This window comes from Haematobia irritans, chromosome 2, assembly GCF_050003625.1.
Source record: "Haematobia irritans isolate KBUSLIRL chromosome 2, ASM5000362v1, whole genome shotgun sequence".
Taxonomy (NCBI): Eukaryota; Metazoa; Arthropoda; class Insecta; order Diptera; family Muscidae; genus Haematobia; species Haematobia irritans.
The window spans coordinates 47,139,735-47,152,686 of record NC_134398.1 but is presented as its reverse complement, the minus strand read 5'-3'; the positions used below and the strand labels follow the sequence as shown (position 1 = coordinate 47,152,686).

Genomic DNA, 12,952 nt, shown 5'->3' with positions numbered 1-12,952 from the left:
AATGAAATATGCTTCTCTTAGAGGCTCCACAAGCCAAATCTGAGGGTCCCCTTATATGGGGGCTATACGTAAAAGTGAACCGATATGGCCCATTTTCAATACCATCCGACCTACATTTTCAATACCATCCGACCTACATTCAAGTCGATAGCTTGTTTCGTTCGGAAGTTAGCGTGATTTCAACAGACGGACGGACGGACGGACATGCTTAGATCGACTCAGAATTTCACCACGACCCAGAATATTAACACTTTATAGGGTCTTAGAGCAATATTTCGATGTGTTACAAACGGAATGACAAAGTTAATATACCCCCATCCTATGATGGAAGGTATAAAAATTTAATTGATTCAACAATTTAATATATATATAATATATATATATATATATATAATACATATATATATATATATATATATATATATATATATATATATATATATATATATATATATATATATATATATATATATATATATATATATATATATATATATATATATATATATATATATATATATATATATATATATATATATATATATATATATATATATATATATATATATATATATATATATATATATATATATATATATATATATATATATATATTTCGCCCGATATGGACTTATCTGGTCCCAGAAGCCAGAGTTTTACCCTAATTTGCTTAAAATTTTGCACTAGGAGTACAATTAGTAGTGTAGTCAAGTGCACCAAATTTGGTTGAAATCGGTTCAGATTTAGATATAGCTCCCATATATATCGCTCACCTGATTTACACTCATATGACTACAGTGGCCAATCTTTTACTCCGATTTAATTGAAATTTTGCACAGGGAGTAGAATTAGCATATTAGCTATGTGTGCCAAATTTGGTTGAAATCGGTTCAGATTTACATAGATATAGCTCCCATATTTAGCTTTTGCCCGATTTACACTCATATCACCACAGAGGCCAATTTTTGCTCCGATTTAGTTCAAATTTTGCACAGGGAGTAGTATTAGCATTGTAGCTATGCGTGTCAAATTTGGTTGAAATCGGTTCAAATTTAGATATATCTCCAATATATAGCTTTCGCCCGATTTACACTCATATGACCACATAGGCCAATTTTTAACTCCGATTTAGTTGAAATTTTTCACAGGGAGTAGAATTAGCATTGCAGCTATGCGTGCCAAATTTGGTTGAAATCGGTTCAGATTTAGATATAGCTCCTATATATGTTTTTCTGATTTTGACAAAGATGGTCAAAATACCAACATTTTCCTTGTAAAATCGCCACTGCTCAGTTGAAAAGTTGTAAAAATGACTGACGAGCGATAAATCATAAATAAACTTTTGCAAAGTTTCCTTAAAATTGCTTCAGATTTAAATGTTTCCCATACATTTTACTAACATTGTGTTCCACCCTAGTGCATTAGCCGACTTAAATTTTGAGTCTATAGATTTTGTAGAAGTCTATCAAATTCTGTCGAGTGATATTTAAATGTATGTATTTGGGACAAACCTTTATATATAGCCCCCAACACATTTGACGGTTGTGATATGGTATCGAATATTTAGATCTACAAAGTGGTGCAGGGTATAATATAGTCGGACCCGCCCGACTTTAGACTTTCCTTACTTGTTTTTTTTTTTGTAATTGGAGAAAAAAAGCGTCGACTATTTCCTTTGGGACATATTTATCTCCAAAAAAAAAAGAGAAACATATTGTTTACGAATATTTTCTTACAACCCACAATATTCTCTCTAGTCTATATGGTCTGTTATAAGATTGACTATAACATAAATCTGCATTTATATTTATTTAGAATATTATTGTAAATGTTTGCTAGTTTATATGTTTGTTATTGCTCTTTCCCCCTCTCTCTCACTCTCTCTCTCTCTCTCTAAGCATTATATACATTACAATTGTAGTATTTCCGGTCATCACTCTTGTGACAGATGTAAGCCAAAACAGAGTGTGCTGAGAGGAGATGTATGATGAGACAGTAGAACTAAGAACTAAGCAAATAAAGACGAAGAAGAAGAAGAAGACCATGTGTTGTAGCCAAAGATCTTTAGTGTTTGTCTATAGGTGGGTATAGCTCAGTTAGTGAATGAACGAATGAATGAGTGTATATGTGTGGGTGTGTGTGTTTGTGTACGTTACAAAAGACGAATCCCTTTGGATATTCAAGGCAATTACAATAAATTTGCGTGGGTGCATGTAGACTCAGCATGGTGCTTAGGGCCGTATGTTTCCTTTTGGGTATATTTTTCCCTTTAATGGTAATACAACATGGTGTTGTTTGTGTTTCTTTTTGCTGAACTAAGCAGATAATAAATAAACAAAATAATAAATACTTCTTTTGTCGTTGTATTTGTGCAAAAACAAAAAACGTTAAAAAGAACGAAAAATTCTTTTTCTTTTATATTTGGGTGTATTTAAAGAGATTTTTCTGTATTTCGTCTATGCTCCAAACCTGACCATAGTATGAGAGTTTGTTTGCTTGTTTGTTATTGTCTTAATACATGAACCAAAAATGAAAATCATTTTCTTGTCTATTCTTCTCAGCCTTTTATTTATTACTTAATCTTGATTTATTTTAGTCTAAGTTCTACATATATTTCTAAGTTCAAAATATCAATTACTTTGTATTCTTAGCTGACATAAGCCTGGAAACTGAATGAGGGGAAAAATAATAATAATAATAAGGTCTTACACAGTCTACGGTTTTCTTTGTGTGTGTTTCCCAATCCTTGATGGTATGTACTAGGACTAATTTTGGTAATTCACATTATGTCAGCATTACATTGCTGATTTTTGTTTTAGTTTATTTTTCGAGACAATTGTATGTCTTCTTTGATGCCGTCTCAGTTCTCATTAATTCATTATGGAAGAGAAATATATAAAAAGGATCGGTCATTTGTAATGCAACAAAGCGCCAAATGTTTATACCCTCCATCGTTGAATGCTAATGGGGGGCGTAATAAATTTGTCATTCTGGTACTAAAGACTTTTTGAAATTTTTAACTCCAATTTTTTCCTTCAAACTTCGAAAATTTCATTAACAAGTACAAATAAAATAATTGTTAAATATAAAATAAAATAATTGTTAAATATAAAATAAAATAATCATTAGATATAAAATAAAATAATTATTAAATATGTGTTGGGTCTATATGTCCGTTTGGCTGTTTGTTGTAATATCCCTAGAGCCTTCAATAATAAACGTATCATACTAAAATTTTGCTCCGACTAGTGTTTTACCTGCAGGCAGGTTAAGTTCGAAGGTGGGCTATATCGTTCCAGGTTTTAATATGGGTCTGATATAAGCAGACTCCCCGATTTGGAGTCTTGAACATGTAGATACCGCAATTTTTGTCCGATTTGCATGAAATTCCAAAAGTAGAATTACTTTTGGCTGATCAATTGGTGTTCAAATATGATATGAATCTGTCCATGTTTTGATATAGCCCCCATATAGACCGATCTCCCCATATTATTTCTTTGTTTTCTAGACACCGCAATTTTTATTCGATTTTCCTGAAATTCGATATCTACAGATATTATAGGCCAACAAATAAATATGCCAAATAGGGTGTGTATTGGTCCATGTTTTGGTATAGACCCCATATAAAATGATCTTTCGATTTTACTTCTTTGTGATCTAGACACCACAATTTTTATCCGATTTGACAGCAATTCAAAATATAAATGTAGTGTAGGCCCACAAATTGATGTACCAAATATGGCCTCCCCCATGTAGATTTCTTGCGCATCTAAACACCGCAATTTGTATCCGAAAATGCTCTCAAAATTTTATTTCTATAGAAAATTTTCTCAAAATTGTATTTCAAGAGCAAATTTTGTCAAAATTTTATTTCGATAGAAACCTTTGAATAAAATCTTAAGAATGTTGAATAAAATCTTAAGAATGTTTCAATAGAAATAAAATTTTGACAAAATTTTCTACAGAAATAAAATTTTGACAAATTTTTCTATAGAAATAAAATTTTGACAAAATTTTCTATAGAAATAAAATTTTGTCAAAATTTTCTATAGAAATAAAATTTTGTCAAAATTTTCTATAGAAATAAAATTTTGTCAAAAATTTCTCTAGAAATAAAATTTTAAAAACCTTACCTGGGAAATAAAATTTTAACAAAATTTTCTATAGAAATAAAATTCTGACAAAACATTTTTGCAGATTTTTATTTATAGAAAAATTTACAAAAATTTTATTTCTATAGAACATTTTTGCAGAATTTTATTTATAGAAAAATTTATACAAATTTAATTTCTGTAGAAAATTTTATCAAAATTTTATTATATAGAAAATTTTGTTAAAATTTTATGTCTATAAAAAATTTTGTAACAATTTTATTTCTATAGAAAATTTTGCCAAAAAATTGTTTTTATAGAAAATTTTGTCAACATTTTATTTCTATAGAAAATTTTGCCAAATTGTGTTCCTATAGAAAATTTTTATTTCTCTAGAAAATCTTGTCAACATTTTATTTCTATAGTAAATTTTGCCAAAATTTTGTTTCTGTAGAAAATTTTGTCAAAATGTTTTTTTTTATAGAAAATGTTGCCAAAATTTTTTCTTTATAAAATTTGCGAAAATTTTATTTCTATAGAAAATTTTGTCAAAACTTTATTTCTATATAAAATTTTATCAAAATTTTATTTTGATAGAAAATTTTGGCAAAATGTTACTTTTATAGAAAATTTTGTCAAAATTTTATTTCTATAGAAAATTTTGTCAAAATTTTATTTTAATAAAAAAAATTTATTTTTATAGAAAATTTTGTAAAAATCTTATTTCTATAGAAAATTTTGTCAAAATTTTATTTCTATAGAAAAATTTGTCAAAATTTTATTTGTATAGAAAATTTTTGCAAAATTTTATATCTATAGAAAATTTTGTCACAATTTTATTTCTATAGATAATTCCCTCAACATTTTATTTCTATAGAAAATTTCGTCAAAACTTTATTTCTATATTAAATTTTGTCAAAATTTTATTTTTATAGAAAATGTTGCCAAAATTTTATTTCTATAGAAAATGTTGTCAAAACTTTATTTCTATATAAAATTTTGTCAAAGTTTTATTTTAATAGAAAATTTTGTCAACATTTTATTTTTATAGAAAATTTTGTCAAAATCTTATTTTTATAGAAAATGTTGCCAACATTTTATTTCTTTAGAAAATTTTGTGAAAATTTTATTTCTATAGAAAATTTTGTGAGAACTTTATTTCTATATAAAATTTTGTCAACATTTTATTTTAATAGAAAATTTTGTCAAAATTTTATTTTTTAGAAAATGTTGCCATAATTTTATTTCTTTAGAAAATTTTGTGAAAATTATATTTCGTTAGAAAATTTTGTCAAAACTTTATTTCTATATAAAATTTTGTCAAAATTTTATTTTTATAGAAAATTTTGTAAAAATTTTATTTCTATAGAAAATTTTGTCAAAATCTTATTTCTATTGAAGATTTTGTCAAAATTGTATTTCTATAGAAAATTGTATCAAAACTTTATTTCTATATAAAATTTTGTCAAAATTTTATTTTAATAAAAAATTTTATCAAAATTTTATTTTGTTATTGTTGGTTTTGTTCTTTAAGCATTGTTGTTGTTTTTTATTGTAGCTTAAAACCACACATTGACTAAACTACAAGTGTAGCTTAACCAACAGAGGAAAAGAATGTTTGTCAAATTTATTTGGGCAAAGCCCTATAGACTGCAAGATGGTTGGATGGACGCACGTTTCGGAATTACCACATTCCTCATCAGCATCCTCTACTTGCAGCAAAACTATCAACCAATTATCAGAATAAATTCAGGCAGTTTATTAAACCCAACAAAAACCACACTTGAACCCTCCGAAAAAAGGTTTTACATTGATAGCCGGCTTATGCCAAATAAATTCGAAACAAACATATCTCTTTTTTTTCGACATGTTATTTCTATAGAAAATTTTTGCAAATTTTATTTCTATAGACAATTTTGTCAAAATTTTATTTCTATAGAAATTTTTGTAAAGAAAATTTTGCCAACATTTTATTTCTATTGAATATTTACTTACTATTATATTTCTATAATTTTCTCAACATTTTATTTTTGCATAAAATTTGTCAAAATTTTATTTCTATAGAAAATGTTGTCAATTTTTTTCCCCTAAGAATGTAAATAATCCTCAGCGTTTCTTAACTCCTTGAAGAAAAGAATAATGCGATTAAATAAATATTAAATAAAACTCTTTTGAAATAAATTTCCATTAATTTATATTCCATCTAGATGATTAAATCTAAAACCATTCTAGTTACTCTTTTACAAAATATTATGATATGCAAATTTTTTCATCTCCAATCCAGTTAAGATAGATAGAGGGCCGGTCATGTCTACCAACATTGTGTCTGTCATTGTCCTTAATATCGCTCATCTCAAGAGCAATGAACCCCGCAATTCCGACAATATTCTTTAGTTAACTTTAGTCTGTAGTAATATAAATATTTTACATCAATATCTAAAGCTGAGAATCTGCAAAAATATAACAGAAAAAAAAACGATTTAACAATTAAAGTCAGTCTAGCGATAAAACTCGTTGAACAGCTAAGCCATTTTTATGATGACATAAAATATAAAAAAAAAACCTAGACGGAAATGTTGCTGTCTTCGCTTTCATGAAATTTTGCCATCAGCAGTGTTGAACGAAAACCATGGAATGCTTTCAGTGGGCATATAGGAAAATATTGTATTTCCATACAAAATATTCTTTGTGTCATGATTCCGCAGAATGTATGTATGATTTTTGTTTCGTCTGTGTCAAACGATGATATTGCACTTTTGTTTTGTTGAAACTCCAAATAGTATGCAACAGTTTTTTACGTTTTATTTTGAGTAAGTATAGGGTAGTAATTATTTTGAACCTGAAGTTTTTTCATTGATGAAAGTGATAAGATAATAATATAATATAATATAGCCAATGATAAAAATTACTAATTATTTGAATTGGTCATTCATTCATCAAAACCTAGACGGAAATTTTGTTGCCTTTAACCTTAAGCACATTTTAGCCAAAATGGAATGCTTTCAGTGGGCAAACTGGAAAATATCGTGTTTCCAAACAAAATATTTTTTGTATCATAATTGTGCAGAATTTATGTATGAGATTTTTTGTTTCGTTTGTGTAGAACGATGATATTGCACGTTTCATTTGTTCAAGCTCCGGAAAATATGCAACAATTTTTACTCCGGCATGGATGAAATTCAAAAAATTATAAAAATATTACCAATAATAAAAATTACTAATTATTTAAATATTCCGAATGCTTCAACCGCTTCTTCAGAAGTCGATTCGTAGGTGATTAAGAAGAAGTCATTCGGTGGCCAGTCAGGACTATACGGCGGATGACCAATAAAATCGATGTTTTGAGTGGTCAAAAATGCAGTTGCTTAAGCCGATGAGTATAAGCAAGCATTGCCGTGGTGACGAGTGATTCGTTTTCGGACGATAACTTAGCTGATTTTATTGGAAGACAATTGTCAAACAAGTGGTTGTGCACCACACAGAATTGGCTGTTCTGCGTTGTTCTAGTGGTACCACTACCCAGCAAAAAAAGCGTCGCCAAAAAAGTAATGAAAATATTCTTTTTGGATCCGGAAGTGGTGCAAAATTGGCGCAGAAGCGATGAATTTAATTTCAACAGCCGTTGCACTGAATTTGCATCACTTCTTTAGGTGTGATCCGAATTCAATGTTTTGGATGTAAATTAATAAATTTTGTGATATTTTGTCAAATAAATAACTTATATAATTTTTTATAATTTTCATGGATACTAACGCTTGTCGGAAACGTTTGACCTCAAATATTTTCAAAAATTCACATTTTTTTCAGATTGGATTTAGCATTTTTTTCGACAAAATTTAAGTGAGTTGTACCACTTTATGAATTCTTTCTCTGTTTTGAACCTATTTGAAATAAATAAAGTTAAAATTACCCATTAAAAGTATGAGCAAACCAAGTTATAAAAAATTGAATTAAAAGAACTTCCTGGGTAGTTCAAAAAAAGAACATCATTGGGAATGCATCTTCTGGAAGTGCTTTTAAAGTTGTGCCTTTGTAAGAACTTCCAATTTTTTTTTTTGCTGGGTATCTATAGATATAAAACTTGGACAAAATTTTACATAGAAAATTTTTCTATAGAAATAAAATTTGGAGAAAATTTTCTATAGAAATAAAATTTTGAAAACAAATTCTATAGAAATAAACTTTTGAAAAATTTTTGAGAGAAATAAAATTTTGAAAAAAAAATCTATAGCAATTAAATTTTGACAAAATTTTCTATAGAATTACATTTTAACAATGTTTTCTATAGAAATAAAATTTTTTTGACAAATCTTTTTATAGAAATACAATTTTGACAAAATTTTGTTTAGAAACAAAATTTGCAAAATTTGCTATAAAAATAAAATTTTGACAAAATTTTGTATAGAAATAGAATTTTGATAAAATTTTCTATAGAAATAAAATTTTGACAAAATTTTCGAATGAAATAAAATTTTGACAAAATTTTGGATTGAAATAGAAATACAATTTTGACAAAGTTCTCTATAGAAATAAAATATTGACAATATCAATAACGTTTTGATAAAAATTTCTATAGAAATAAAATTTTGACAAAATTTTCTACAAAAATTTACATGAGAAAAATTATAGAATTAAAATTTTAAAAAATTTTCTATACAAATGAAATTTTTAAAAAATTTTCTGCTAAAATAAAATTTTGACAAAATTTTTTATAGAAATAAAATTTTTATAAAATTTTTATAAAATTTTCTATAGAAATAAAATTTTGACAAAATTTCTGTAGAAATAAAATTTTGATAAAACTTTATATAGAAATAAAATTTTGACAAAATTTTCTACAGAAAAAACGTTTGATAAAGTTTTCTATAGAAATAAAATTTTGACAAAATTTTCTTTAAAAATAAAATTTTGTTTTTTTTTTTTTTTGATTTCAGCTTAAAACCATACATTGACTAAACTACAAGTGTAGCTTGACAATTCTTTTCTTTTGACAAACATTATTTATTATTTTATTATTTATACTTAACCAACAGAGGAGGTTAAGCTACACTTGTAGTTTAGTCAATGCATGGTTTTAAGCTGAAATAAAAAAAACAACAACAACGATTAAAGAACAAAAACCAACAATAACAAAACAAAACGAATGAAAAAAATAAAATTTTGACAAAATTTTCTATAAAAATAAAATTTTGACAAAATTTTCTATAGAAATAAAATTGTGATAATAATTTCTAACGGAATAAAATTTTGACAAAATTTTCTATAGAAATAAAATTTTGATAAAATTTTCTATAGAAATAAAATTTTGACAAAATTTTCTATAGAAATAAAATTTTGATAAAATTTTCTATAGAAATAAAATTTTGATAAAATGTTCTATCGAATTAAAAATGTTGACAAATTCTACAGAAAAAAAATTACAAAATTTTCTACATAAAAAAATTTGACAAAATTTTCTATAGTAATAAAAGTTTGACAAAATTTTCTATAGAAATAAAATTTTGGCAAAACTTTCTGTAGAAATAGAATTTTAACAAAATTGTGTATATAAATAAAATTTGGAAAAAATTTTCTGCAGAAAAAATGTTTGATAAAGTTTTCTATAGAAATAAAATTTTGACAAAATTTTCTATAAAAATAAAATTTTGAGAACATTTTCTATAAAAATAAAATTTTGACAAAATCTTCTATAGAAATAAAATTTTGATAATAATTTCTAACGAAATAAAATTTTCACAAAATATTCGATAGAAATAAAAGTTTGACAAAATTTTCTATAGAAATAAAATTTTGGCAAAACTTTCTGTAGAAATAGAATTTTAACAAAATTGTCTATATAAATAAAATTTTGACAAAATTTGCTACAGAAAAAAAGTTTGATAAAGTTTTCTATAGAAATAAAAATTTCTATAAAAATAAAATTTTGACAAAAATTTCTATAAAAATAAAGTTTTGACAAAATTTCCTATAAAAATAAATTTTGACAAAATTGTCTATAAAATAAAATTTTGACTAAATTTTCTATAAATATAAAATTTTGACAAAATCTTCTATAGAAATAAAATTTTTATAATAATTTCTAACGAAATATTCGATAGAAATAAAATTTTGACAAAATTTTCTATAGAAATAAAGTTTTGATACAATTTTTTATAGAAATACAATTTTGAAACAAAAAAAAAATCTATAACAATAAAACCCTCGTGTATGAAAAGATTGTGTTTCTACAAAATATTCTTTTATGTTATGGCTCTGTATGAGATTTTTGTTTCGTTTATGTCAAACGAAAATGGTGCTATTTTTTGCGGCCCCTTAACTTATGCAAGAGTTTTTTTTTCACATTTTCTTTGTGAACATAGTTGAGTAATTATTTTGTGACCCTTAAACAAAATGAAATTACTTTATTGATGAAAATCAGATAATGATAAAATAATAAAAAATTATAAATTATTTTAATTTAATACAACGTAAACTCAACATTTTTGTTTTACATAACAACAAATTTTCATCCCTAATTAAATTTAAGCCATCTGCTCATCATATGAAATCATTAAAACAAATCTTTAAAATTTAATCATTCTCTAACAACAACAACATTCACGTCACCGCACCACATTAACAGAGAGTGCAATTAAAATAGTTTTTATGTAGGAAATGTTTACAGATGTGTTTTTCTCTTCAGATTTTTAAGCTTGTAATAAAAACATAAAACCTACATGGTATGTGTTTTTTGCCAACTGTGAATTTCACTCTGTTGTTTTTTGTTTTTTATGCTTTTCCATATTTCACATTAATGTCGCCAAATCTGCTCCTGCTGCTGCTGCTGCTGATGATGTTGCTATTGCAATTGTATTCGTAATACAACCCGGTGTCAAATACACAAACATTCATCACAGCAGGATAACAGTTGGTAAGGCGAGAATGTCACGAGAAAAGTGAAATCAACATTACTACGAGTACAACATGACAACAAGAACAGTGAATAGCAAACAATAATAATGGGATTTTAGTCAATTCTCTTGTTACTTGTTTAACAAAATGTATCTTTTTGTAGAAAATAAAACAAACAAACAAAAAACAAGTATATACAGCCGCAAGTTCGGCCAGGCCGAATCTTATGTACCCACCACCATGGATTGCGTAGAAACTTCTACGAAAGACTGTCATCCACAATCGAATTACTTGGGTTGTGGTATCTTAAAACTTCTTATTCCTGCATGGTTGTTGGATACCATATACTAACATCACGTACCAAATTTTAACCGAATGGGAAGTATTTTGCTCTTCCAAGGGGCTCTGGAGGTCAAATCTGGGGATCGGTTTATATGGGGCCTATATATAATTAAGGACCGATATCGACCAATTTTTGCATGGGAGTTTGAGGCCATATATTAACACCACGTACCAATATTCAACTGAATCAGATGAATTTTGGTCTTCCAAGAGGTTCCGGAGGTCAATTCTGGTGATCGGTTTATATGGGGGCTATATATAATTATGAGCCGATGTGGACCAATTTTTGCATGGTTGTTAGAGACCATATACTAACATCACGTACCAAATTTCAGCCATATCGGATGAAATTTGCTTCTCTTAGAGGCCTCGCAAGCCAAATCGGGGGATCGGTTTATATGGGGGCTATATATAATTATGGACCGATGTGGACCAATTTTTGCATGGTTGTTCGAGACCATATACTAACACCATGTACCAAATTTCAGCCGGATCGGATGAAATTTGCTTCTATTAGAGGCCTCGCAAGCCAAATCGGGGGATCGGTTTATATGGGGGCTATATATAATTATGGACCGATGTGGACCAATTTTTGCATGGTTGTTAGAGACCATATACTGACACCATGTACCAAATTTCAGCCGGATCGGATGAAATTTGCTTCTCTTAGGGGCCTCGCAAGCCAAATCAGGGGATCGGTTTATATGGGGGCTATATATAATTATGGACCAATGTGGACCAATTTTTGCATGGTTGTTAGAGACCATATACTAACACCATGTACCAAATTTCAGCCGGATCGGATGAAATTTGCTTCTCTTAGGGGCCTCGCAAGCCAAATCGGGGGATCGGTTTATATGGGGGCTATATATAATTATGGACCGATGTGGACCAATTTTTGCATGGTTGTTAGAGACCATATACTAACACCATGTACCAAATTTCAGCCGGATCGGATGAAATTTGCTTCTCTTAGAGGCCTCGCAAGCCAAATTTTGGGGTCCCTTTATATGGGGGCTATACGTAAAAGTGGACCGATATGGCCCATTTGCAATACCATCCGACCTACATCAATAACAACTACTTGTGCCAAGTTTCAAGTCGATAGCTTGTTTCGTTCGGAAGTTAGCGTGATTTCAACAGACGGACGGACGGACGGACGGACGGACGGACGGACGGACGGACATGCTCAGATCGACTCAGAATTTCACCACGACCCAGAATATATATACTTTATGGGGTCTTAGAGCAATATTTCGATGTGTTACAAACGGAATGACAAAGTTAATATACCCCCCATCCTATGGTGGTGGGTATAAAAATGGGGAAACAATAAACCACACATACGCATTATTTTAGTGGATAGGGATACGGAGCGGATTTAATAGTGGAGGGTTCTTTGTTTATTTATATAAAATTCTTAGTTGTAATAATCCAGAGAAATCATCTATAATTGAAAAAAAATATTTTAACAATTTTCAATTAATTTTTTTTTTTTTTTTTAATAAAATAAATAAATTTTTTGACATCAAATGAAACCTTTTATTTTTCAAATCAAATCATACAAATCATTTTTAAATTGAAGTGGACCTTTTTGCATGTCATATGGAAACTTTTTCCAATGAAAT

At 27.7% G+C, this 12,952-nt stretch overlaps 1 protein-coding gene across 1 annotated transcript in view; it reads right to left on the bottom strand.

Annotated features, from left to right (window-relative positions):
* LOC142224204 (neuronal acetylcholine receptor subunit alpha-7-like) overlaps positions 1-12,952 on the bottom strand; it is a 1,091,332-nt gene that overhangs the window by 1,014,472 nt on the left and 63,908 nt on the right. The gene's annotated exons all lie outside the window — the stretch shown is intronic.